General features: G+C 48.5%; 17 non-coding genes and 4 pseudogenes across 17 annotated transcripts; 7 read left to right on the top strand and 14 right to left on the bottom strand.

Moving 5' to 3' along the window:
- The first annotated feature begins 115 nt into the window (after positions 1 to 115).
- On the top strand, positions 116 to 279 carry LOC140267991 (U1 spliceosomal RNA). The gene has a single exon (XR_011907514.1). It is a non-coding gene; the product is annotated as a U1 spliceosomal RNA (small nuclear RNA).
- A 602-nt stretch (positions 280 to 881) lies between these two features.
- LOC140267623 (U1 spliceosomal RNA) lies at positions 882 to 1,045 on the top strand. Its single transcript, XR_011907222.1, has one exon. It is a non-coding gene; the product is annotated as a U1 spliceosomal RNA (small nuclear RNA).
- A 602-nt stretch (positions 1,046 to 1,647) lies between these two features.
- Positions 1,648 to 1,811, top strand: LOC140267776 (U1 spliceosomal RNA). The gene has a single exon (XR_011907342.1). It is a non-coding gene; the product is annotated as a U1 spliceosomal RNA (small nuclear RNA).
- Positions 1,812 to 3,223: 1,412 nt separating this feature from the next.
- LOC140267904 (U5 spliceosomal RNA) lies at positions 3,224 to 3,339 on the bottom strand. The gene has a single exon (XR_011907436.1). It is a non-coding gene; the product is annotated as a U5 spliceosomal RNA (small nuclear RNA).
- Positions 3,340 to 4,079: 740 nt separating this feature from the next.
- On the top strand, positions 4,080 to 4,243 carry LOC140267764 (U1 spliceosomal RNA). Its single transcript, XR_011907340.1, has one exon. It is a non-coding gene; the product is annotated as a U1 spliceosomal RNA (small nuclear RNA).
- Positions 4,244 to 6,913: 2,670 nt separating this feature from the next.
- On the bottom strand, positions 6,914 to 7,105 carry LOC140267763 (U2 spliceosomal RNA). Its single transcript, XR_011907339.1, has one exon. It is a non-coding gene; the product is annotated as a U2 spliceosomal RNA (small nuclear RNA).
- A 4,965-nt stretch (positions 7,106 to 12,070) lies between these two features.
- LOC140267796 (U2 spliceosomal RNA) lies at positions 12,071 to 12,242 on the bottom strand (annotated as a pseudogene).
- Positions 12,243 to 12,517: 275 nt separating this feature from the next.
- Positions 12,518 to 12,631, bottom strand: LOC140267808 (U5 spliceosomal RNA). The gene has a single exon (XR_011907347.1). It is a non-coding gene; the product is annotated as a U5 spliceosomal RNA (small nuclear RNA).
- Positions 12,632 to 13,017: 386 nt separating this feature from the next.
- LOC140267636 (U2 spliceosomal RNA) lies at positions 13,018 to 13,208 on the bottom strand. Its single transcript, XR_011907233.1, has one exon. It is a non-coding gene; the product is annotated as a U2 spliceosomal RNA (small nuclear RNA).
- A 275-nt stretch (positions 13,209 to 13,483) lies between these two features.
- LOC140267954 (U5 spliceosomal RNA) lies at positions 13,484 to 13,597 on the bottom strand. The gene has a single exon (XR_011907482.1). It is a non-coding gene; the product is annotated as a U5 spliceosomal RNA (small nuclear RNA).
- A 401-nt stretch (positions 13,598 to 13,998) lies between these two features.
- On the bottom strand, positions 13,999 to 14,189 carry LOC140267697 (U2 spliceosomal RNA). Its single transcript, XR_011907287.1, has one exon. It is a non-coding gene; the product is annotated as a U2 spliceosomal RNA (small nuclear RNA).
- A 249-nt stretch (positions 14,190 to 14,438) lies between these two features.
- On the bottom strand, positions 14,439 to 14,552 carry LOC140267947 (U5 spliceosomal RNA). Its single transcript, XR_011907476.1, has one exon. It is a non-coding gene; the product is annotated as a U5 spliceosomal RNA (small nuclear RNA).
- A 659-nt stretch (positions 14,553 to 15,211) lies between these two features.
- LOC140267993 (U1 spliceosomal RNA) lies at positions 15,212 to 15,375 on the top strand. The gene has a single exon (XR_011907516.1). It is a non-coding gene; the product is annotated as a U1 spliceosomal RNA (small nuclear RNA).
- Positions 15,376 to 15,957: 582 nt separating this feature from the next.
- LOC140267980 (U1 spliceosomal RNA) lies at positions 15,958 to 16,121 on the top strand. The gene has a single exon (XR_011907504.1). It is a non-coding gene; the product is annotated as a U1 spliceosomal RNA (small nuclear RNA).
- Positions 16,122 to 16,724: 603 nt separating this feature from the next.
- Positions 16,725 to 16,888, top strand: LOC140267934 (U1 spliceosomal RNA). The gene has a single exon (XR_011907463.1). It is a non-coding gene; the product is annotated as a U1 spliceosomal RNA (small nuclear RNA).
- Positions 16,889 to 18,305: 1,417 nt separating this feature from the next.
- Positions 18,306 to 18,419, bottom strand: LOC140267813 (U5 spliceosomal RNA). Its single transcript, XR_011907352.1, has one exon. It is a non-coding gene; the product is annotated as a U5 spliceosomal RNA (small nuclear RNA).
- Positions 18,420 to 18,829: 410 nt separating this feature from the next.
- Positions 18,830 to 18,999, bottom strand: LOC140267754 (U2 spliceosomal RNA; annotated as a pseudogene).
- Positions 19,000 to 19,217: 218 nt separating this feature from the next.
- Positions 19,218 to 19,420, bottom strand: LOC140267778 (U2 spliceosomal RNA; annotated as a pseudogene).
- A 266-nt stretch (positions 19,421 to 19,686) lies between these two features.
- Positions 19,687 to 19,800, bottom strand: LOC140267962 (U5 spliceosomal RNA). Its single transcript, XR_011907488.1, has one exon. It is a non-coding gene; the product is annotated as a U5 spliceosomal RNA (small nuclear RNA).
- A 399-nt stretch (positions 19,801 to 20,199) lies between these two features.
- Positions 20,200 to 20,411, bottom strand: LOC140267772 (U2 spliceosomal RNA; annotated as a pseudogene).
- A 5,438-nt stretch (positions 20,412 to 25,849) lies between these two features.
- Positions 25,850 to 25,963, bottom strand: LOC140267818 (U5 spliceosomal RNA). Its single transcript, XR_011907356.1, has one exon. It is a non-coding gene; the product is annotated as a U5 spliceosomal RNA (small nuclear RNA).
- Positions 25,964 to 26,263: the final 300 nt, after the last annotated feature.

Genomic DNA, 26,263 nt, shown 5'->3' with positions numbered 1-26,263 from the left:
AGTTTCGGGGTAGCTGCTGCTGCTGGCATGGCACACCAGACAGTTGAAGTTGCAGCACCGTCTGGCCGAGTGAGGCACCTGGGAAAGAGGTATCAGCCTCTGACATTTCTAAATCATACTTACCTGGCAGGAGAGACACCATGATCAAGAAGGTGGTTCACTCAAGGCGAGGCTAAGTCATTGCACACCGACTGTACTGACCCTTGCGAATTCCCCAAATGTGGGAATCTCGACTGCATAATTTCTGGTAGTGGGGTACTGCGTTCGCGCTTTCCCCTGATTTGGCTGTTTAACATGAATATTTCTGGTCTACATTACCCTTTTTTGACCTTGTGTCACTGTTTTAGCAACACCTTGCCATCTTTAAAATGGATGTTTAGTAAGGTACGCTGAATGCTGCAGCATGTCTACACAACAGATATGCAGCTGCGCAGTCAGGTGAGGTCATACAGTGCAGTCACCCCAGGCAGGTGGACATTGCCTTAGAGATGGGGAGGAACAAAATGAAAAAAGAGGACATGTGACCACTGATGTGGATGTTTAGCAAGGTTTGCCAAATGCTGCAGGATGTCTGCACTGGAGATATGCAGCTGCTCAGCCGTGAGGGTTTGCCTCAACTGAGAAATTTCCCAGTGTGGGTGTGGCTTTAGAGATGGGGAGGAGGGGAAAGAAATACATTTTGTGCTGAAAGTTCCTTGGTTGTTTAAAAGAAGAAGTGATCAGAAAGATAATGAAAAGCCTTACTCTCTTAATCTGCAAACGTTTTAGTTCCGGGGTAGCTGCTGCTGCTGGCATGGCACACCAGACAGTTGAAGTTGCAGCACCGTCTGGCCGAGTGAGGCACCTTGGAAAGAGGTATCAGCCTCTGACATTTCCAACTCATACTTACCTGGCAGGAGAGACACCATGATCAAGAAGGTGGTTCATTCAAGGTGAGGCTCAGTCATTGCACACCGACTGTACTGACCCTTGCGCATTCCCCAAATGTGGGAATCTCGACTGCATAATTTCTGGTAGTGGGGGACTGCGTTCGTGCTTTCCCCTGATTTGGCTGTTTAACATGAATATTTCTGGTCTACATTACCCTTTTCTGACCTTGTGTCACTGTTTTATAACACCTTGCCGTCTTTAAAATGGATGTTTAGCAAGGTTTGCCAAATGCTGCAGCATGTCTACACAACAGATATGCAGCTGCGCAGTTGTCAGGTGAGGTCATACAGTGCAGTCACCCCAGGCAGGTGGGCATTGCCTTAGAGATGGGGAGGAACAAAATGAAAAAAAGAGGACATGTGACCACTGAAGTGGATGTTTAGCAAGGTTTGCCAAATGCTGCAGCATGTCTGCACTGGAGATATGCAGCTGCCCAGCCGTGAGGGTTTGCCTCAACAGAAATTTCCCAGTGTGGGTTTGGCTTTAGAGATGGGGAGGAGGGGAAAGAAATACATTTGTGCTGAAAGTTCCTTGGTTGTTTAAAAGAAGAAGTGATCAGAAAGATAATGAAAAGCCTTACTCTTTTAATCTGCAAACATTTTAGTTTCGGGGTAGCTGCTGCTGCTGGCATGGCACACCAGACAGTTGAAGTTGCAGCACCGTCCGGCCGAGTGAGGCACCTGGGAAAGAGGTATCAGCCTCTGACATTTCCAACTCATACTTACCTGGCAGGAGAGACACCATGATCAAGAAGGTGGTTCACTCAAGGCGAGGCTCAGTCATTGCACACCGACTGTACTGACCCTTGCGAATTCCCCAAATGTGGGAATCTCGACTGCATAATTTCTGGTAGTGGGGGACTGCGTTCGCGCTTTCCCCTGATTTGGCTGTTTAACATGAATATTTCTGATCTACTTTACCCTTTTTTGACCTTGTCACTGTTTTATAACACCTTGCCATTTTTAAAATGGATGATTAATAAGGTACGCTGAAGGTTTGCCAAATGCTGCTATATGATAGCCGATAAAGTCACTGCTAACGTCACACAGGAAACCAACTTACTGCTGCTAAAGGTGCTTCTTCACAGGTGCTCCAGAGCTTCACTGTCGCACCACTCTTCTGGGTTTTGTTTCAGTCATTAGAAGCCAAACTATTGCTTTTATAGGTTACTTTTAATCAAAGTTTAAGCCTCTAATGATGGAGAGCAGTTCATTCAGTCCTGACTAGAACCAGAAAATATCACCATATTAGTCCAGTGCTCAGGTCTCTGCACTAGCTTTCTGTCGCTCAGAGAATAGACTTTAAAACAGTTCTATTTAGCTGTGCACATGACAACTGAAAGTATTTTATTTGCACTCTTCGCTTTTAAGTTAATTAATTAGTTATTTTCTATCTTTTATGGAATTATTTTATTGGCCTTTTTGTGATTTTATGTAGCTGTAAAGCAATTTTGTTTACGAATTGTGCTCTACAAATAAACTTGCCTTGCCTTTCCTCAACCTAAAAGGAGCTTTCCATTTGTGGGGCTTCTGCAGGCCCCTCCCCGTCTTCTGCCTCACCTGACTGCTGTCCACCATTCAGGGGTTTTGGTGGTAAATTTGAATTTCCCAGCCTAGCTGTTTTAAATAGCTCATCAACTGCCTCTGACTGCCCTCCATTTCCACCTCCTTCCTGTATTTTTAGGGATTTCAACTTGTTAGCAAAAAATTTTGGGCAATCTCTGAAGAGGTGGTTTTATTCTCCACAGAGATTGCACTTTCTGCCATTCGTACACTCTTCGATGGTGTGACCAATTTCTCTACATTTGCGACAAAATACCTTTGTGCAGGCGTCCAACAGATGCCCATGCTCCCCACGCGGCAGAGTTTCGGCTGTCCCTGGTAGTGGATGTAGCCTCTGTTTTTCTCCAAGACAATCATGGGTGGGAGATGTTTCAGGCCCTAGAAGCCCTGGGGGTCTTGCCATTGTTGGATGGGGACCCTCCAGGTGCAATTCCAAATGCCATTGCAGTATTTCAACCTGCAATGAGCAAGAAAGCAAAAACAACCAAAAAAATTTTGATAAAGAATTTTAACTACAATATAGTTGGAAAACTTTAATCAAGCACAAAAATACCTCTTAAGCACAGGTTCTTAATGCCAAAGCATGCACAAAATCAAGGACACAGAGAAGGCAATCATAGTCTTAACCAAAAGATAGAGAAACAACAAATAAGAATCTACTTGGCTCTACTCTACTCCGAGAAGTCACTCTGCACAGCAACATGATTTTCTTTTGCACAAACAGAAAAGACTTCACCCGCAAAGGTAAAGCCATCCAAAAATAGAAACAACTCATTAGTGCTGCTCTCCACGGAAGTCTTTAGTAAAAGGCGAAAGACTTGTACGTTATGAAGAGAAACCAGAGTACGATTATCCGTCACTGCGGGAGCAGGGCACCAGGCCAGTTGGCATAGCCACCTTCCCCATGGTGAGCTTTGCTTGGTTGAGACGCTTGCTCCCCCTTGCTCCTCGGCTGACCAAGTAGGAACAATCGGGCCCTATTCGATGGCTGCCTTGTCTTTTACTCTGTGCAAAAGACAAGGCAGCCACAAACACCACGGGAAACACCGTATTGAGGCTTTGTTCTGAGCGCTCATTCGGTGTCGCGTTTCTTTCAAGCAATTCTCCCGGTTAGCCCGCACTCGGCTCGGCAGTTGTCAGGTGAGGTCATACAATGCAGTCACTCTAGGCAGGTGGGCATTGCCTTAGAGATGGGGAGGAACAAAATGAAAAAAAGAGGACATGTGACCACTGAAGTGGATCTTTAGCAAGGTTTGCCAAATGCTGCATCATGTCTGCACTGGAGATATGCAGCTGCCCAGCCGTGAGGGTTTGCCTCAACTGGGAAATTTCCCAGTGTGGGTGGGTGTGGCTTTAGAGATGGGGAGGAGGGGAAATAAATACATTTGTGCTAAAAGTTCCTTGGTTGTTTAAAAGAAGAAATTAACAGAAAGATAATGAAAAGCCTTACTGTTTTAATCTGCAAACATTTTAGTTTCGGGGTAGCTGCTGCTGCTGGCATGGCACACCAGACAGTTGAAGTTGCAGCACCGTCCGGCCGAGTGAGGCACCTGGGAAAGAGGTATCAGCCTCTGACATTTCCAACTCATACTTACCTGGCAGGAGAGACACCATGATCAAGAAGGTGGTTCACTCAAGGCGAGGCTCAGTCATTGCACACCGACTGTACTGACCCTTGCGAATTCCCCAAATGTGGGAATCTCGACTGCATAATTTCTGGTAGTGGGGGACTGCGTTCGCGCTTTCCCCTGATTTGGCTGTTTAACATGAATATTTCTGCTCTACATTACCCTTTTCTGACCTTGTGTCACTGTTTCAGCAACACCTTGCCGTCTTTAAAATGGATGTTTAGTAAGGTACGCTGAATGCTGCAGCATGTCTACACAACAGATATGCAGCTGCGCAGTTGTCAGGTGAGGTCATACAGTGCAGTCACCCCAGGCAGGTGGGCATTGCCTTAGAGATGGGGAGGAACAAAATGAAAAAAGAGGACATGTGACCACTGAAGTGGATGTTTAGCAAGGTTTGCCAAATGCTGCAGCATGTCTGCACTGGAGATATGCAGCCGCTCAGCCGTGAGGGTTTGCCTGAACTGAGAAATTTCCCAGTGTGGGTGTGGCTTTAGAGTTGGGAAGTAGGGGAAAGAAATACATTTGTGCTGCAAGTTCCTTGGTTGTTTAAAAGAAGAAGTGATCAGAAAGATAATGAAAAGGCTTACTGTTTAATCTGCAAACATTTTAGTTTCGGGGTAGCTGCTGCTGCTGGCATGGCACACCAGACAGTTGAAGTTGCAGCACCATCCGGCTGAGTGAGGCACAGGGGGATATCGTATATACACACATATGAAGGCTATATATAAAAATAGCCTATATGAATATATATGTATGTGTTTGAATGTTTTGGATGACAGCGCAAGTGCAAAAAAGTACGACAACTACACTGAAAGACGTTGTTTTAGCTTTCACGGTGTCTTTAGTTGTCTAGCGCGCAAGCACGTCTCGCTGGTTACGAGCGCTGAACAGGCACGCGCGCTCTTTGCTGCGTCTGCAGCGTGGAGCGGCGAAGAGATGCAGGGGAAACCGTATCTGACGGGGAAACGCGGCTCGAAAGAACACCGGAGTGAACGAGCTGTGCTGCAGGCGGGCGTCGTTGACGTCATCCCAGTAGAGCCCTCTATAAGCCCCCCGATAGCCGATAAAGAGACTGCTAACGTCCCACAGGAAACCATTACTTCAACTTACTGCTGCTAAAGGTGCTTCTTCAAAGGTGCTCCAGAGCTTCACTGTCGCGCCACTCTTCTGGGTTTTGTTTCAGTCATTAGAAGCCAAACTATTGCTTTTATAGGTTACTTTTAATCAAAGTTTAAGCCTCTAATGATGGAGAGCAGTTCATTCAATTACAAATTGCAAATAATTTCCAACTTCCAACTGGTAAACAATTAAAGAATGCCAACCTGACGAAAAATTTCCTCGTCTTGGAGATCGAACATTAAACAAATTGAGCATTATTCCTTTTTTCGGTTAAGTGAACTATAAAACAGCTAATGAGAATTTGGTGTAACAATGGAGCCAAGGCACAATAGCATAACATTAACTCTGTGTGGTTGTCCTCTTCAGGAGCAGTTTTCTAATGACTGCCTGTTTAAGGAGAACCTAGAGGCGAACCACTACAACACCTACTCATCTTACTCTCACCCAGGAAACTACCTGGCTCTTTCTCACAAAGGGCAGTTAAGGAGAGGCAATGATGTGAACCACAACCAATCCTGCACTCATTTCTTACCAAGAAGGACTCTGTGATGAGCGTTTTCTCAACTGGAGCCTATGTTGATATGATGCTGCTATATTTAATCTCCAGTTTGTGGAGCAAAAGCAGCACACCAGAAGCTGGCCTCTATGCAGAAACAAGGCCTGAAGCCTCAGAACGGGATACAGAAGAGATTAATGGGATTTTAAGAGCTTTATGGAGAAATAGCCAAGCTCTAACACAAACTTTCTTCAACTTGTTCAGACGACCTGCCTGTTCGGTCTGAGGTTCCATCAACAACAGCCTCCCGTGGTGCAGTTCACCTGTATTCCAACTGCATGGATTACTTTGGCTTTCTGTACATCTTCTGTCCGGCTGTTTATCATAAATAAATTCTGAACCACTGTACATTTCCTGCTTCGAACCAATCAGCAGATAGATAGCATTGTTTTGTAAATAAAGCACATGGCTGTTCATAAAACACATTTTGCCAGAGGATGGCGCAAAAAGACAACAGGGGAAAAATTATCTTATTTGCATTTACCAGACTGACACATACATTTTTTTCAAAATAAATTCTAATGTTCCTGTTGTCTGCTTAATGAGTAATAAGGACAACACATAACAGACTCAATGAGGTGATATAATCATTATGGTTACAGCATGTTTCAAGCTATAAATGTCTTAACATCCATTCACTGAATCTCACACTGTTACTATAACCCCTGGAGAAGTCTCCTCTCCAAAACAAACACCTTCACAAGTCTAAATATGCAAATGCTCACTGACTCACCGCTGCTACTGCTAGCTACACAGGTTCATTTTGAAGGAAGTGGGAGTTTATTCATTCTGTAAATAATTATTCTATTCTAATGGTAGACTGTTGAATGTTAGAATATTATTATTTTTGCACTCTTGTTTAGGTTATTTAAATGTTTTATTTGTGCACAGTTTCATACATTTTACATTTTCTGTTTTGCACTGAATGTTAATTTATTGGCTTTTTGGTTTCTGGGTTAGGGTTAGAAACGAACTGTAAGACAGCTGCAGTACATACAGAAATGCTGCTGCTCTAGTCCTGACTAGAACCAGAAAATATGACGAAAAGAAAATTTCATCTTGGGCTCCCTGAAACTTCCATCGTGAACCACTGTTTGCTTTTTCACAAGAGCAGAGAAGAGCGCACCGTTCCCAGCGGCACTGCAGTACCGGGTCGATGCTTGGAGTGAACGGAGCAAGCTCCTTTTTCAACTCCTGTTCCTAAAAATCCATTTAATATGTAGTCCTCGTATAGAGGACATATCAGATATTAAACTGATAAGAACATATATATTTTTTTTTTTTATTACAAAACTTCCAAGAAACATTTAGAACAACATTACAAAACAGTCAAAGTAATGCTTTACATGTCCGACACAAAAACCATACAAACATAAGAAAACAACCACAAAGAAACACTACCCGCTCATGAAAATAAAGTCTTCCATCGCTCTCTTACAGCGTGATACCCGTACTTTTCCTCCTCCATTCTTCTCATGCATCCAATCTCTGCCCTCATCCTTGCCACCACCCTTCCCACCTGCCAGTCCACATTGTTTTTAATCAACGCCGTCCTTGCATCCCACAGCGCCACCTTTCCCATAGACAGAACCAACCATAACAGAAAACCCTCCCTACCTTTCCCCCTTAAACCCAAGCCCAGCATTATCATGTCATACTTTAAAGACCCCAATCTTGGAAAAAAAAGAACCAACTCAACCCACACTTTTGTTGCAAACCCACATTCCCAAAACACATGCTCAATTGTCTCATCAGCCCCACACCCCTCCCTTGGGCACAAACTCCCCCGTGTCAACCCGTGTCTATTTAAAACTTCCCTGACTGGCAACCTCCTGTGTAAGGCGAGCCAATTTATATCCCTCGCCCTGTTTGTGAGACCTTTCTGCTGTGTGAAAACCCACCCTTGTTGCCCCACCCCATACACCCCCACCGGCCCCCTTTTTTCCACCAGAGCCCTGTACAGGCGCCGGTGACTGAAGCACAGGTCCCCCTCCTGACACTCTGGGTGCTTTTTCCCCCAGCATACCACCTGCCTATAATACGGGGGTAAGACATCCCCCTTTGGCTTTCGATTGTCCCATGACACCAATCTCCTGAAGGGGAATGACAACCAAAACAGCAAAAGTGCCTGAAAATGATGGCCACTGGTCTGTTGCACAGACCTGCACAAAAAGGAAAAGAAAACCACATCCAACTTAAGTGGGATGTCCGGCACACCCCTCCCTCCCATCTGAACTTCCTGGTACATCCACTCCCTTCTCACATATTCATACCCCCCCCATACAAAGGAAAAAACATCTCTCATGAAACTTCTCCTATATTGAGGAGGTAAAGGAAAAACATACGCTAGGTATACCAAAAATGGCAAAATATCAGCCTTCAAAACCAGCACTCTACCACTTAAGGAAAGTTGCCGGGATTTCCACAGCCCCATCCGCGAACGGGCTGCAGCCAGACGCCTTCCCCAATTTAATTCTGCACTCCCCTCTCCCTGAAACTCTACCCCCAGGACTCTCACTGGGCCCTGGCACTCGGGCAGACCAGCTAGGCCTCCCACCCTACCAGCCCATGGTCCAAAAAACTTAATGGTGGACTTCCCTAAGTTCACCTTGGCCCCCGACACTATCGAAAAACTCTCCACCACTTCCAACAGCCGTGTGACCGACCTCTCTGTTGTCAAAAAAAAAGGTCATGTCATCCGCATACTGCATCACTGTCAACTTGTTTGGACCTGCTCCAGGAAGGTGCAGACCCACCACACCCGGGTCCCCCCGCACCACCGAACCCAGCGGCTCCATGTAAGCCACAAAGAGCAGCGGGGAGAGTGGGCATCCCTGCCTCACCCCAGTTCTCTGTGCCACCACTGTACCCAAGTGCCCGTTCACCATAACCCTGCTCCCCACCCCCTTGTACATGATCTCCAACCACTCTATGAAACGGGGCCCGAATCCCATCCTCTCCAAAACTGCAAAAAGAAACCTGTGGTTCACCCTGTCAAACGCTTTCTCCATATCTAACCCCACCAAACTCATATTGATCCCCCGCTCCTCCACCCAATGAATACAGTCCCTCACCAATCCCAGATTCCACTGTATTAGCCTTCCCTCCACCCCACACGTCTGATCCTCATGGATTACATGAGGTAGAGCCTTCCTAAGACGACCAACTAGGACTCGAGCCACAATTTTGTAGTCCACACAGAGCAACGTGATCGGCCTATAGCTTTCCATTCGCTCCCTGTCCCCTTTCTTATACAAGAGAGATATGACCCCCTCCCTCATTGTTTTCCCTAAGCCCCTCCCTTCCAAAACAGATTTAACCACCTCCCACACATCCCTCCCCAAAATCCCCCAAAAAACAAAAAAAATTCCTTGGGCAGCCCATCAATCCCAGGCACCTTGCCTGATGGCAGCCCCTTCATGGCCTCCTCCACCTCTGCCATGGTCACTGGGCCCTCCATCCCCTCAACTATATCTCCAGGAACCCTTCTCTGCAGAGACCCTAAAAACCTTCCCAGGCCATCCTCACCCACAGCCCCCTCCCCAAAAACTTCCCCAAAAAACAGAGAAGCTACCTCCACCATCTCCAGTGGGTCTGTCACAAAACCCCCACCTTTCCCACGCAGCTGCGGGATACATGCCCTTGCCTGGGCTGTCTTAACCTGCTTGAAAAAGTAAGCACTGCAGCGTTCCCCCAACTCAAACTTCTCCTTTCTACACCGAAATAAAAACACCCTAGCCCTCTCCCTAAAATAAATCCCTAACTTACCCTTTACCGCTTCAACTGCCTCCCTATCCAACGTCTCCCCCTTATTCCCTGCTGTCACCAAAAATTGTAGTCTCCTCTGTAAGTGCACAAACTCCCTTCTCCTCTCCCGTGCTCTCACTGTGCTATATGAGATCGCCAATAGGCGAGTATTGTGTTTTACCCCCTCCCACCAGTCCACCACTGATCCGAAACAAGGCTTAAGCTGTTCCCACACCCCATAATGGAAAGAAAAACTTTTCCGGAAAGCCTTTTCCTTCAAGATTTCACAATTTAGCCTCCAAAACCCCCTCCCAAAAAGGGGTGCCTCCACCTCAAAGGTCACCCGGAGTTGGCCGTGATCTGTGAACCAGAGGGGCGACACTGCAGCATCTTTCACCTCCACCACATTTGGCAAAAAAACAAAATCTATCCTACTGCGTGAACCCCTAGAATTTGACCATGTGAATCCTTCCCCTGACTTATCCACCACCCTGAAACTATCCTGTAAATTAAAGTCCATCACTACATCCCTCAAATAAGGAAATCTAAAATCCCCAATGCCTTCAAAAGAGACATTAAAATCCCCCCCCACAACCAAAACCCTGTTGGTAACACAAACATCAGGCAACGCCAAAAAAAGATCCCTCCGTCCCTGTGGTTCTGCTGGGGCATAAACAGTGATGAACCGAAAATAGACCCCCCTCCAGTCCGCATCAACCACTAGTACCCTCCCCTGTACCACAGAAAAACTCCCCGACACATGAAAATCCCTATCCCCAAATAAAATACCCACCCCACAAGAGTGAACCCACCCCCCACCTTGAAATCCCCCTCTTCCATCCATCAGAGAAGACCCTTACATCTCCCCCATCCCTTAAATGAACCTCCTGTAAAAAACAAACCTGGAAAGGGACCTGGGCCAAATAATGAAAAATCCCCCCCCTCTTCCCCTTATCTCTCATCCCCCTCACATTGACTGTTAAAACTGTAAAGGTCCCTTTCAGGCCTTCTCTTTCTCTCCCAGTAGGCCCTCGGAACCACTCCCCACAGACCCCCCCGATCCGTAGACCTCGCACTCCTCAAGGTAGGCCACACTGCTGGGCGACCTGGCCTCAAAAACAGAGCGTGACGAGCTCAGGGGTGAAACAGCCCCCCCCTCCCCTGGCCCAGTCCCCCCATCTATGTTATCAGCCCTCGCACCATCTTGGGTGCCCCCGGAGGCCCCGCCCTCCCCTTCCGCACCCCTGCTTACTCCTTGATGCCTCTCGGAGGCCGCAGGTACCCCCTCCATTACATCAGACCCCCTGCAGGAACCCTTCGGCCCCAAGTCCACACCCAATGACCCCGAATGTCCTGGTGAAGTCGAAGGCACCTCTCCTTCACACGCACTGTCCATCGACTGAACGGCACCCTCTCGCTGTTTCTTCCTCCTCCTTCTTCCCTTCACCTGTGTTTCAGCACGGACCGCTTCAGCTGAGGACTCTGTGTAGTCCTCACTTGAAGAGACCCTCTGCCTCCTCACTCCACCGATCGCTGCCATCACCATCTCCACCGTCTCCTCCTCCGAACTCGCCGCACAATCTGCCCAGGATCCTATCAGCGGCAGACAGTCTCCAAAGCTCACCATAACACTCACACCTTCACGATCACCTCCCAAGTCCGATGGGTCTGCCGCTCCTTCTACGTTGCCCTTCCCTGGGACATCTCCATCTGCCATGCGGCCGCCTCCGCAATCCGGACAGCAGCCCCCGTCCCAAGGCCCATCTTTGCCTCGTGGACCTCCTGACGCAACTCCACCTGCGGCCTCTGCTTCCGGATCTCCAAACCTCCAGCCACTGTGGCGTATGTGCGGGTACGTTTGGGTCAGTCCCGAAGCAGGTGCCCCGCATCCCCGCACCCATGACAGTGCCGGGGTGCATCACAGGTGGCAGCACCGTGCCCACTTCCCCCACAGTTCCGGCAGCAAACTTGGACGCAGCCCGTCGCCAGGTGTCCAAACCTGCGACATTGTCTGCAAAACAGTGGCTGCCCGGAGTAAAAAAGAAATCCCCTGTCCGCCCCAATTGAAAAGTATGCAGGGGGGTGCTTTAATCCGTCCATGCTGTCTGGATCCTCCCCCAACAGCACCCTGAACTGCCTCCGACCTGTCCAGATCCCAAAACTGTCCCGCAGATATTTCGGCTGCATGTCCACTTTCCCGTACCTCCTGAGGAACCCAGCCACTGCCTCGTCCCCGACGTATGGGTTGTAAACGTGGATAGTCACAATCCTCAAATTCCTCTGGCAAAGAGGCACCACTCTGAACCTGGAAAAGGGCTCCATCTCTGCCTTTTCCTGAAGTGTTGCTTGGATCTCATCGTACTGCTGCTGGCTGTTCAAAGTGAGATCATATCCCCCATCGGCTGCAATCCATTGCAAACAGAAAATCTGTGCCGGATCAACTTTCAAACCTGCGACGATGACAGTTCTGACGAACCACTCCCGATCTCCAAAATGACTTTTCTTGTCTTTTAAAACAAACCTCAAAGAATTTCGCAGACCAGCATAAAATGCTGTCTGGGATGGATGTTTAATGACCATTTTTCCTCCAAAAAAAAAAACGATACACCTAAATCATCCAGGCTCCTTACATCGCTTGGCTCTGGTAACTTAAACCACTTACTGCACTTGATCTTAGCCAAAAGGCCGAGAAGCGATAACTGTCCACTGGTTCACGTCCGAGGGCCCTTCCTGGCACAATGCGCACTTGTCACGGTGTTCTTTTTATGGCCATAGGTGGCCAGAGAGTCACTTTGCACCTCCGCCCACCCGCTGCACTGAGCACTCTTCAGCCCTTTTAAATGGTATAACTTTGCACTCCCGCAAGCACCATTCAAGCAACATCGGCACAGTCACAACAAGTAAGGCGACTCTACTCAGGGAAGTCACTCTGCACAGGAACAAGATTTCTTTTGCACAGTCAGAAAGGGCTTCACCCGTAAAGGTAAAGCCTGCCAAAAATACAAACAACTCAATAGTGCTACTCTCCACGGAAGTCTTTAGTAAAAGGCGAAAGACTTGTACGTTATGAAGAGAAACCAGAGTACGATTATCCGTCACTGCGGGAGCAGGGCACCAGGCCAGTTGGCATAGCCACCTTCCCCATGGTGAGCTTTGTTTGGTTGAGACGCTTGCTCCCCCTTGCTCCTCGGCTGACCAAGTAGGAACAATCGGGCCCTATTCGATGGCTGCCTTGTCTTTTACTCTGTGCAAAAGACAAGGCAGCCACAAACACCACGGGAAACACTGTATTGAGGCTTTGTTCTGAGCGCTCATTTGGTGTCGCGTTTCTTTCAAGCAATTCTCCCGGTTAGCCCGCACTCGGCTCGCTCCTAGAGCCGTGTTAAAGTCTGCCTTGCATTCACTCCCTTTTCTCATCAGACTAAAAGAAACTTCCATCCTGCACCACTGTTTGCCTTTTCACAAGAGCAGAGAAGAGCGCACCGTTCCCAGCGGCAGTGCAGTACCGGGTCGATGCTTGGAGTGAACGGAGCAAGCTCCTTTTTCAACTCCTGTTCCTAAAAATCCATTTAATATGTAGTCCTCGTATAGAGGACATATCAGATATTAAACTGATAAGAACAGATACTACACTTGATCTTAGCCAAAAGGCCGAGAAGCGATAACTGTCCACTGGTTCACGTCCGAGGGCCCTTCCTGGCACAATGCGCACTTGTCGCGGTTACATTTTTATGGCCATAGGTGGCCAGAGAATCACTTTGCACCCCCGCCCACCCGCTGCACTGAGCACTCTTCAGCCCTTTTAAATGGTATAACTTTGCACTCCCGCGAGCACCATTCAAGCAACATCGGCACAGTCACAACAAGTAAGGCGACTCTACTCAGGGAAGTCACTCTGCACAGGAACAAGATTTCTTTTGCACAGACAGAAAGGGCTTCACCCGCAAAGGTAAAGCCTGCCAAAAATAGAAACAACTCATTAGTGCTGCTCTCCACGGAAGTCTTTAGTAAAAGGCGAAAGATTTGTACGTTATGAAGAGAAACCATAGTACGATTATCCGTCACTGCGGGAGCAGGGCACCAGGCCAGTTGGCATAGCCACCTTCCCCATGGTGAGCTTTGCTTGCTTGAGACGCTTGCTCCCCCTTGCTCCTCGGCTGACCAAGTAGGAACAATCGGGCCCTATTTTGCACAGAGTAAAAGACAAGGCAGCCACAAACACCACGGGAAACCACGGGAAACACCGTATTGAGGCTTTGTTCTGAGCGCTCATTCGGTGTCGCGTTTCTTTCAAGCAATTCTCCCGGTTAGCCCGCACTCGGCTCGCTCCCAGAGCCGTGTTAAAGTCTGCCTCGCATTCACTCCCTTTTCTCAGCAGACTAAAAGAAAATTTCATCTTGGGCTCCCTGAAACTTCCATCCTGCACCACTGTTTGCTTTTTCACAAGAGCAGAGAAGAGCGCACCGTTCCCAGCGGCACTGCAGTACCGGGTCGATGCTTGGAGTGAACGGAGCAAGCTCCTTTTTCAACTCCTGTTCCTAAAAATCCATTTAATATGTAGTCCTCGTACAGAGGACATATCAGATATTAAACTGATAAGAACAGATACTACACTTGATCTTAGCCAAAAGGCCGAGAAGCGATAACTGTCCACTGGTTCACGTCCGAGGGCCCTTCCTGGCACAACGCACACTTGTCGCGGTGTTCTTTCTATGACCATAGGTGGCCAGAGAGTCACTGAGCACTCTTCAGCCCTTTTAAATGGTATAACTTTGCACTCCCGCGAGCACCATTCAAGCAACATCGGCACAGTCACAACAAGTAAGGCGACTCTACTCAGGGAAGTCACTCTGCACAGGAACAAGATTTCTTTTGCACAGACAGAAAGGGCTTCACCCGTGAAGGTAAAGCCTGCCAAAAATAGAAACAACACATTAGTGCTGCTCTCCACGGAAGTCTTTAGTAAAAGGCGAAAGATTTGTACGTTATGAAGAGAAACCAGAGTACGATTATCCGTCACTGCGGGAGCAGGGCACCAGGCCAGTTGGCATAGCCACCTTCCCCATGGTGAGCTTTGTTTGGTTGAGACGCTTGCTCCCCCTTGCTCCTCGGCTGACCAAGTAGGAACAATCGGGCCCTATTCGATGGCTGCCTTGTCTTTTACTCTGTGCAAAAGACAAGGCAGCCACAAACACCACGGGAAACACTGTATTGAGGCTTTGTTCTGAACGCTCATTTGGTGTCGCGTTTCTTTCAAGCAATTCTCCCGGTTAGCCCGCACTCGGCTCGCTCCCAGAGCCATGTTAAAGTCTGCCTCGCATTCACTCCCTTTTCTCAGCAGACTAAAAGAAACTTCCATCTTGCACCACTGTTTGCTTTTTCACAAGAGCAGAGAAGAGCGCACCGTTCCCAGCGGCACTGCAGTACCGGGTCGATGCTTGGAGATGCGCTGAAAGAAATACATTTGTGCTGCAAGTTCCTTGGTTGTTTAAAAGAAGAAGTGATCAGAAAGATAATGAAAAGCCTTACTGTTTTAATCTGCAAACATTTTAGTTTCGGGGTAGCTTCTGCTGCTGGCATGGCACACCAGACAGTTGAAGTTGCAGCAACGTCCGGCCGAGTGAGGCACCTGGGAAAGAGGTATCAGCCTCTGACATTTCCAACTCATACTTACCTGGCAGGAGAGACACCATGATCAAGAAGGTGGTTCACTCAAGGCGAGGCTCAGTCATTGCACACCGACTGTACTGACCCTTGCGAATTCCCCAAATGTGGGAATCTCGACTGCATAATTTCTGGTAGTTGTGGACTGCGTTCGCGCTTTCCCCTGATTTGGCTGTTGAACATCAGTATTTCTCATCTAAAATTCCCTTTTTTGACCTTGTGTCACTGTTTTAGCAACACCTTGCCGTCTTTAAAATGGATGTTTAGTAAGGTATGCTGAATGCTGCAGTATGTCTACACAACAGATATGCAGCTGCGCAGTTGTCAGGTGAGGTCATACAGTGCAGTCACCCCAGGCAGGTGGGCATTGCCTTAGAGATGGGGAGGAACAAAATGAAAAAAGTGGACATGTGACCACTGAAGTGGATGTTTAGCAAGGTTTGCCAAATGCTGCAGCATGTCTGCACTGGAGATATGCAGCCGTGAGGGTTTGCCTCAACTGAGAAATTTCCCAGTGTGGGTGGGTGTGGCTTTAGAGATGGGGAGGAGGGGAAAGAAATACATTTGTGCTGCAAGTTCCTTGGTTGTTTAAAAGAAGAAGTGATCAGAAAGATAATGAAAAGCCTTACTCTTTTAATCTGCAAACGTTTTAGTTTCGGGGTAGCTGCTGCTGCTGGCTTGGATGCAGCACCGTCCGGCCGAGTGAGGCACCTGGGAAAGAGGTATCAGCCTCTGACATTTCCAGCTCATACTTACCTGGCAGGAGAGACACCATGATCAAGAAGGTGGTTCACTCAAGGCGAGGCTCAATCATTGCACACCGACTGTACTGACTCTTGCGAATTCCCCAAATGTGGGAATCTCGACTGCATAATTTCTGGTAGTGGGGGACTGCGTTCGCGCTTTCCCCTGATTTGGCTGTTTAACATGAATATTTCTGGTCTACATTACCCTTTTATGACCTTGTGTCACTGTTTTAGCAACACCTGCCATCTTTAAAATGTATGTTTAGTAAGGTACGCTGAATGCTGCAGCATGTCGACACAACAGATATGCAGCTGCGCAGTTGTCAGGTGAAGTCATACAGTGCAGTCACCCCAGGCAGGTGGGCATTGCCTTAGAGATGGGGAGGAACAAAATGAAAAAAGAGGACATGTGACCACTGAAGTGGATGTTTAGCAAGGTTTGCCAAATGCTGCAGCATGCCTGCACTGGAGATATGCAGCTGCCCAGCCGTGAGGGTTTGCCTCAACTGAGAAATTTCCTAGTGTGGGTGCGGCTTTAGAGATGGGGAGGAGGGGAAGGAAATACATTTGTGCTGCAAGTTCCTTGGTTGTTTAAAAGAAGAAGTGATCAGAAAGATAATGAAAAGCCTTACTGTTTTAATCTGCAAACGTTTTAGTTTCAGGGTAGCTGCTGCTGCTGGCATGGCACACCAGACAGTTGAAGTTGCAGCACCGTCCGGCCGAGTGAGGCACCTGGGAAAGAGGTATCAGCCTCTGACATTTCCAGCTCATACTTACCTGGCAGGAGAGACACCATGATCAAGAAGGTGGTTCATTCAAGGTGAGGCTCAGTCTTTGCACACCGACTGTACTGACCCTTGCGAATTCCCCAAATGTGGGAATCTCGACTGCATAATTTCTGGTAGTGGGGGACTGCGTTCGCGCTTTCCCCTGATTTGGCTGTTTAACATGAACATTTCTGGTCTACATTACCCTTTTTTGACCTTGTGTCACTGTTTTAGCAACACCTTGCCATCTTTAAAATGGATGATTAATAAGGTACGCTGAAGGTTTGCCAAATGCTGCTATATGATAGCCGATAAAGAGACTGCTAACGTCACACAGGAAACCAACTTACTGCTGCTAAAGGTGCTTCTTCAAAGGTGCTCCAGAGCTTCACTGTCGCACCACTCTTCTGGGTTTTGTTTCAGTCATTAGAAGCCAAACTATTGCTTTTATAGGTTACTTTTAATCAAAGTTTAAGCCTCTAATGATGGAGAGCAGTTAATTCAGTCCTGACTAGAACCAGAAAATATCACCATATTAGTCCAGTGCTCAGGTCTCTGCACTGGCTCTCTTTCGCTCAGAGAATAGACTTTAAAACAGTTCTATTTAGCTGTGCACATGACAACTGAAAGTATTTTATTTGCACTCTTCGCTTTTAATTTAATTAATTAGTTATTTTCTATCTTTTATGGAATTATTTTATTGGCCTTCTTGTGATTTTATGTAGCTGTAAAGCAATTTTGTTTACGAATTGTGCTCTACAAATAAACTTGCCTTGCCTTTCCTCAACCTAAAAGGAGCTTTCCATTTGTGGGGCTTCTGCAGGCCCCTCCCCGTCTTCTGCCTCACCTGACTTCTGTCCTCCATTCAGGGGTTTTGGTGGTAAATTTGAATTTCCCAGCCTAGCTGTTTTAAATAGCTCATCAACTGCCTCTGACTGCCCTCCATTTCCACCTCCTTCCTGTATTTTTAGGGATTTCAACTTGTTGGCAAAAGATTTTGGGCAATCTCTGAAGAGGTGGTTTTATTCTCCACAGAGATTGCACTTTCTGCCATTCGTACACTCTTCGATGGTGTGACCAATTTCTCTACATTTGCGACAAAATACCTTTGTGCAGGCGTCCAACAGATGCCCATGCTCCCCACACGGCAGAGTTTCGGCTGTCCCTGGTAGTGGATGTAGCCTCTGTTTTTCTCCAAGACAATCATGGGTGGGAGATGTTTCAGGCCCTAGAAGCCCTGGGGGTCTTGCCATTGTTGGATGGGGACCCTCCAGGTGCAATTCCAAATGCCATTGCAGTATTTCAACCTGCAATGAGCAAGAAAGCAAAAACAACCAAAAACATTTTGATAAAGAATTTTAACTACAATATAGTTGGAAAACTTTAATCAAGCACAAAAATACCTCTTAAGCACAGGTTCTTAATGCCAAAGCATGCACAAAATCAACGACACAGAGAAGGCAATCATAGTCTTAACCAAAAGATAGAGAAACAACAAATAAGAATCTACTTGGCTCTACTCTACTCTGAGAAGTCACTCTGCACAGCAACATGATTTTCTTTTGCACAAACAGAAAAGACTTAGCCCGCAAAGGTAAAGCCATCCAAAAATAGAAACAACTCATTAGTGCTGCTCTCCACGGAAGTCTTTAGTAAAAGGCGAAAGACTTGTACGTTATGAAGAGAAACCAGAGTACGATTATCCGTCACTGCGGGAGCAGGGCACCAGGCCAGTTGGCATAGCCACCTTCCCCATGGTGAGCTTTGCTTGGTTGAGACGCTTGCTCCCCCTTGCTCCTCGGCTGACCAAGTAGGAACAATCGGGCCCTATTCGATGGCTGCCTTGTCTTTTACTCTGTGCAAAAGACAAGGCAGCCACAAACACCACGGGAAACCACGGGAAACACCGTATTGAGGCTTTGTTCCTTTGAGGCTTTGTTTCTTTCAAGCAATTCTCCCGGTTAGCCCGCACTCGGCTCGCTCCCAGAGCCGTGTTAAGGTCTGCCTCGCATTCACTCCCTTTTCTCAGCAGACTAAAAGAAAATTTCATCTTGGGCTCCCTGAAACTTCCATCCTGCACCACTGTTTGCTTTCTCACAAGAGCAGAGAAGAGCGCACCGTTCCCAGCGGCACTGCAGTACCGGGTCGATGCTTGGAGTGAACGGAGCAAGCTCCTTTTTCAACTCATGTTCCTAAAAATCCATTTAATATGTAGTCCTCGTATAGAGGACATATCAGATACTACACTTGATCTTAGCCAAAAGGCCGAGAAGCGATAACTATCCACTGGTTCACGTCCGAGGGCCCTTCCTGGCACAATGCGCACTTGTCGCGGTGTTCTTTTTATGGCCATAGGTGGCCAGAGAGTCACTGAGCACTCTTCAGCCCTTTTAAATGGTATAACTTTGCACTCCCGCGAGCACCATTCAAGCAACATCGGCACAGTCACAACAAGTAAGGCGACTCTACTCAGGGAAATCACTCTGCACAGGAACAAGATTTCTTTTGCACAGACAGAAAGGGCTTCACCCGCAAAGGTAAAGCCTGCCAAAAATAGAAACAACTCATTAGTGCTGCTCCCCACGGAAGTCTTTAGTAAAAGGCGAAAGACTTGTACGTTATGAAGGAGACATATCAGATATTAAACTGATAAGAACAGATACTACACTTGATCTTAGCCAAAAGGCCGAGAAGCGATAACTGTCCACTGGTTCACGTCCGAGGGCCCTTCCTGGCACAATGCGCACTTGTCGCTGTGTTCTTTTTATGGCCATAGGTGGCCAGAGAGTCACTTTGCACCTCCGCTGCACTGAGCACTCTTCAGCCCTTTTAAATGGTATAACTTTGCACTCCCGCGAGCACCATTCAAGCAACATCGGCAGAGTCACAACAAGTAAGGCGACTCTACTCAGGGAAGTCACTCTGCACAGGAAGAAATTTCTTTTGCACAGACAGAAAGGGCTTCACCCGCAAAGGTAAAGCCTGCCAAAAATAGAAACAACTCATTAGTGCTGCTCTCCACGGAAGTCGATAGTAAAAGGCGAAAGACTTGTACGTTATGAAGAGAATCCAGAGTACGATTATCCGTCACTGCGGGAGCAGGGCACCAGGCCAGTTGGCATAGCCACCTTCCCCATGGTGAGCTTTGCTTGGTTGAGACGCTTGCTCCCCGGCTGACCAAGTAGGAACAATCGGGCCCTATTCGATGGCTGCCTTGTCTTTTACTCTGTGCAAAAGACAAGGCAGCCACAAAAACCACGGGAAACACCGTATTGAGGCTTTGTTCTGAGCGCTCATTCGGTGTCGCGTTTCTTTCAAGCAATTCTCCCGGTTAGCCCGCACTCGGCTCGCTCCCAGAGCCGTGTTAAAGTCTGCCTCGCATTCACTCCCTTTTCTCAGCAGACTAAAAGAAAATTTCATCTTGGGCTCCCTGAAACTTCCATCCTGCACCACTGTTTGCTTTTTCACAAGAGCAGAGAAGAGCGCACCGTTCCCAGCGGCACTGCGGTACCGGTTCGATGCTTGGAGTGAACGGAGCAAGCTCCTTTTTCAACTCCTGTTCCTAAAAATCCATTTAATATGTAGTCCTCATATAGAGGACATATCAGATATTAAACTGATAAGAACAGATTTTTTTTTTTTTTTTTTTTTTTTTTTTTTTTATTACAAAACTTCCAAGAAACATTTAGAACAACATGACAAAACAGTCAAAGTAATGCTTTACATGTCCGACACAAAAACCATACAAACATAAGAAACAACCACAAAGAAACACTACCCGCTCATGAAAATAAAGTCTTCCATCGCTCTCTTGCAGCGTGATACCCGTACTTTTCCTCCTCCATTCTTCTCATGCATCCAATCTCTGCCCTCACCCTTGCCACCACCCTTCCCACCTGCCAGTCCACATTGTTTTTAATCAACGCCGTCCTTGCATCCCACAGCGCCACCTTTCCCATAGACAGAACCAACCATAACAGAAAACCCTCCCTACCTTTCCCCCTTAAACCCAAGCCCAGCATTATCATGTCATACTTTAAAGACCCCAATATTGGAAAAAAAAGAACCAACTCAACCCACACTTTTGTTGCAAACCCACATTCCCAAAACACATGCTCAATTGTCTCATCAGCCCCACACCCCTCCCTTGGGCACAAACTCCCCCGTGTCAACCCGTGTCTATTTAAAACTTCCCTGACTGGCAACCTCCTGTGTAAGGCGAGCCAATTTATATCCCTCGCCCTGTTTGTGAGACCTTTCTGCTGTGTGAAAACCCACCCTTGTTGCCCCACCCCATACACCCCCACCGGCCCCCTTTTTTCCACCAGAGCCCTGTACAGGCGCCGGTGACTGAAGCACAGGTCCCCCTCCTGACACTCTGGGTGCTTTTTCCCCCAGCATACCACCTGCCTATAATACGGGGGTAAGACATCCCCCTTTGGCCTTCTATTGTCCCAGGACACCAATCTCCTGAAGGGGAATGACAACCAAAACAGCAAAAGTGCCTGAAAATGATGGCCACTTGTCTGTTGCACAGACCTGCACAAAAAGGAAAAGAAAACCACATCCAACTTAAGTGGGATGTCCGGCACACCCCTCCCTCCCATCCGAACTTCCTGGTACATCCACTCCCTTCTCACATATTCATACCCCCCCCATACAAAGGAAAAAACATCTCTCATGAAACTTCTCCTATATTGAGGAGGTAAAGGAAAAACATACGCTAGGTATACCAAAAATGGCAAAATATCAGCCTTCAAAATCAGCACTCTACCACTTAAGGAAAGTTGCCGGGATTTCCACAGCCCCATCCGCGAACGGGCTGCAGCCAGACGCCTTCCCCAATTTAATTCTGCACTCCCTTCTCCCTGAAACTCTACCCCCAGGACTCTCACTGGGCCCTGGCACTGGGGCAGACCAGCTAGGCCTCCCACCCTACCAGCCCATGGTCCAAAAAACTTAATGGTGGACTTCCCTAAGTTCACCTTGGCCCCCAACACTATTGAAAAACTCTCCACCACTTCCAACAGCCGTGTGACCGACCTCTCTGTTGTCAAAAAAAAGGTCATGTCATCCGCATACTGCATCACTGTCAACTTGTCCGGACCTGCTCCAGGAAGGTGCAGACCCACCACACCCGGGTCCCCCCGCACCACCGAACCCAGCGGCTCCATGTAAGCCACAAAGAGCAGCGGGGAGAGTGGGCATCCCTGCCTCACCCCAGTTCTCTGTGCCACCACTGTACCCAAGTGCCCGTTCACCATAACTCTGCTCCCCACCCCCTTGTACATGATCTCCAACCACTCTATAAAACGGGGCCCAAATCCCATCCTCTCCAAAACTGCAAAAAGAAACCTGTGGTTCACCCTGTCAAACGCTTTCTCCATATCTAACCCCACCAAACTCATATTGATCCCCCGCTCCTCCACCCAATGAATACAGTCCCTCACCAATCCCAGATTCCACTGTATTAGCCTTCCCTCCACCCCACACGTCTGATCCTCATGGATTACATGAGGTAGAGCCTTCCGAAGACGACCAACTAGGACTCGAGCCACAATTTTGTAGTCCACACAGAGCAACGTGATCGGCCTATAGCTTTCCATTCGCTCCCTGTCCCCTTTCTTATACAAGAGAGATATGACCCCCTCCCTCATTGTTTTCCCTAAGCCCCTCCCTTCCAAAACAGATTTAACCACCTCCCACACATCCCTCCCCAAAATCCCCCAAAAAAACAAAAAAAATTCCTTGGGCAGCCCATCAATCCCAGGCACCTTGCCTGATGGCAGCCCCTTCATGGCCTCCTCCACCTCTGCCATGGTCACCGGGCCCTCCATCCCCTCAACTATATCTCCAGGAACCCTTCTCTGCAGAGACCCTAAAAACCTTCCCAGGCCATCCTCACCCACAGCCCCCTCCCCAAAAACTTCCCCAAAAAACAGAGAAGCTACCTCCACCATCTCCAGTGGGTCTGTCACAGAACCCCCACCTTTCCCACGCAGCTGCGGGATACATGCCCTTGCCTGGGCTGTCTTAACCTGCTTGAAAAAGTAAGCACTGCAGCGTTCCCCCAACTCAAACTTCTCCTTTCTACACCGAAATAAAAACACCCTAGCCCTCTCCCTAAAATAAATCCCTAACTTACCCTTTACCGCTTCAACTGCCTCCCTATCCAACGTCTCCCCCTTATTCCCTGCTGTCACCAAAAATTGTAGTCTCCTCTGTAAGTGCACAAACTCCCTTCTCCTCTCCCGTGCTCTCACTGTGCTATATGAGATCGCCAATAGGCGAGTATTGTGTTTTACCCCCTCCCACCAGTCCACCACTGATCCGAAACAAGGCTTAAGTTGTTCCCACACCCCATAATGGAAAGAAAAACTTTTCCGGAAAGCTTTTTCCTTCAAGATTTCACAATTTAGCCTCCAAAACCCCCTCCCAAAAAGGGGTGCCTCCACCTCAAAGGTCACCCGGAGTTGGCCGTGATCTGTGAACCAGAGGGGCGACACTGCAGCATCTTTCACCTCCACCACATTTGGCAAAAAAACAAAATCTATCCTACTGCGTGAACCCCTAGAATTTGACCATGTGAATCCTTCCCCTGACTTATCCACCACCCTGAAACTATCCTGTAAATTAAAGTCCATCACTACATCCCTCAAATAAGGCAAACTAAAATCCCCAATGCCTTCAAAAGAGACATTAAAATCCCCCCCCACAACCAAAACCCTGTTGGTAACACAAACATCAGGCAACGCCAAAAAAAGATCCCTCCGTCCCTGTGGTTCTGCTGGGGCATAAACAGTGATAAACCGAAAATAGACCCCCCTCCAGTCCGCATCAACCACTAGTACCCTCCCCTGTACCACAGAAAAACTCCCCGACACATGAAAATCCCTATCCCCAAATAAAATACCCACCCCACAAGAGTGAACCCCTCCCACCCCCCACCTTGAAATCCCCCTCTTCCATCCATCAGAGAAGACCCTTACATCTCCCCCATCCCTTAAATGAACCTCCTGTAAAAAACAAACCTGGAAAGGGACCTGGGCCAAATAATGAAAAATCCCCCCCCTCTTCCCCTTATCTCTCATCCCCCTCACATTGACTGTTAAAACTGTAAAGGTCCCTTTCAGGCCTTCTCTTTCTCTCCCAGTAGGCCCTCGGAACCACTCCCCACAGACCCCCCCGATCCGTAGACCTCGCACTCCTCAAGGTAGGCCACACTGCTGGGCGACCTGGCCTCAAAAACAGAGCGTGACGAGCTCAGGGGTGAAACAGCCCCCCCCTCCCCTGGCCCAGTCCCCCCATCTATGTTATCAGCCCTTGCACCATCTTGGGTGCCCACGGAGGCTCCGCCCTCCCCTTCCGCACCCCTGCTTACTCCTTGATGCCTCTCGGAGGCCGCAGGTACCCCCTCCATTACATCAGACCCCCTGCAGGAACCCTTCGGCCCCAAGTCCACACCCAATGACCCCGAATGTCCCGGTGAAGTCGAAGGCACCTCTCCTTCACACGCACTGTCCATCGACTGAACGGCACCCTCTCGCTGTTTCTTCCTCCTCCTTCTTCCCTTCACCTGTGTTTCAGCACGGACCGCTTCAGCTGAGGACTCTGTGTAGTCCTCACTTGAAGAGACCCTCTGCCTCCTCACTCCACCGATCGCTGCCATTACCATCTCCACCGTCTCCTCCTCCGAACTCGCCGCACAATCTGCCCAGGATCCTATCAGTGGCAGACAGTCTCCAAAGCTCACCATAACACTCACACCTTCACGATCACCTCCCAAGTCCGATGGGTCTGCCGCTCCTTCTACGTTGCTCTTCCCTGGGACATCTCCATCTGCCATGAGCCTTTCCCCAGCCGGCGAGGCTGCGGCCGCCTCCGCAATCCGGACAGCAGCCCCCGTCCCAAGGCCCATCTTTGCCTCGTGGACCTCCTGACGCAACTCCACCTGCGGCCTCTGCCTCCGGATCTCCAAACCTCCAGCCACTGTGGCGTATGTGCGGGTACGTTTGGGGCAGTCCCGAAGCAGGTGCCCCGCATCCCCGCACCCATGACAGTGCCGGGGTGCATCACAGGTGGCAGCACCGTGCCCACTTCCCCCACAGTTCCGGCAGCAAACTTGGACGCAGCCCGTCGCCAGGTGTCCAAACCTGCGACATTGTCTGCAAAACAGTGGCTGCCCGGAGTAAAAAAGAAATCCCCTGTCCGCCCCAATTGAAAAGTATGCAGGGGGGTGCTTTAATCCGTCCATGCTGTCTGGATCCTCCCCCAACAGCACCCTGAACTGCCTCCGACCTGTCCAGATCCCAAAACTGTCCCGCAGATATTTCGGCTGCATGTCCACTTTCCCGTACCTCCTGAGGAACCCAGCCACTGCCTCGTCCCCGACGTATGGGTTGTAAACGTGGATAGTCACAATCCTCAAATTCCTCTGGCAAAGAGGCACCACTCTGAACCTGGAAAAGGGCTCCATCTCTGCCTTTTCCTGAAATGTTGCTTGGATCTGATCGTACTGCTGCTGGCTGTTCAAAGTGAGATCATATACGCCATCGGCTGCGTTCCATTGCAAACAGAAAATCTGTGCTGGATCAACTTTCAAACCTGCGACGATGACAGTTCTGACGAACCACTCCCGATCTCCAAAATGACTTTTCTTGTCTTTTAAAACAAACCTCAAAGAATTTCGCAGACCAGCATAAAATGCTGTCTGGGATGGATGTTTAATGACCATTTTTTCCTCCAAGAAAAAAAACGATACACCTAAATCATCCAGGCTCCTTACATCGCTTGGCTCTGGTAACTTAAACCACTTACTGCACTTGATCTTAGCCAAAACGCCGAGAAGCGATAACTGTCCACTGGTTCACGTCCGAGGGCCCTTCCTGGCACAATGCGCACTTGTCGCGGTGTTCTTTTTATGGCCATAGGTGGCCAGAGAGTCACTTTGCACCTCCGCCCACCCGCTGCAATGAGCACTCTTCAGCCCTTTTAAATGGTATAACTTTTCACTCCCGCGAGCACCATTCAAGCAACATCGGCACAGTCACAGCAAGTAAGGCGACTCTACTCAGGGAAGTCACTCTGCACAGGAACAAGATTTCTTTTGCACAGACAGAAAGGGCTTCACCCGCAAAAGTAAAGCCTGCCAAAAATAGAAACAACTCATTAGTGCTGCTCTCCACGGAAGTCTTTAGTAAAAGGCGAAAGACTTGTACGTTATGAAGAGAAACCAGAGTACGATTATCCGTCACTGCGGGAACAGGGAGCCAGGCCAGTTGGCATAGCCACCTTCCCCATGGTGAGCTTTGCTTGGTTGAGACGCTTGCTCCCCCTTGCTCCTCGGCTGACCAAGTAGGAACAATCGGGCCCTATTCGATGGCTGCCTTGTCTTTTACTTTGTGCAAAAGACAAGGCAGCCACAAACACAACGGGAAACACCGTATTGAGGCTTTGTTCTGAGCGCTCATTCGGTGTCGCGTTTCTTTCAAGCAATTCTCCCGGTTAGGCCGCACTCGGCTCGCTGCTAGAGCCGTGTTAA

The sequence above is a fragment of the Leuresthes tenuis genome, unplaced genomic scaffold, assembly GCF_036924035.1.
Source record: "Leuresthes tenuis unplaced genomic scaffold, fLeuTen1.0.hap1 SCAF_13, whole genome shotgun sequence".
Lineage (NCBI taxonomy): Eukaryota > Metazoa > Chordata > Actinopteri > Atheriniformes > Atherinopsidae > Leuresthes > Leuresthes tenuis.
The sequence above is the reverse complement of the archived record's forward strand: the minus strand, read 5'-3'. Positions and strand labels throughout refer to the sequence as shown.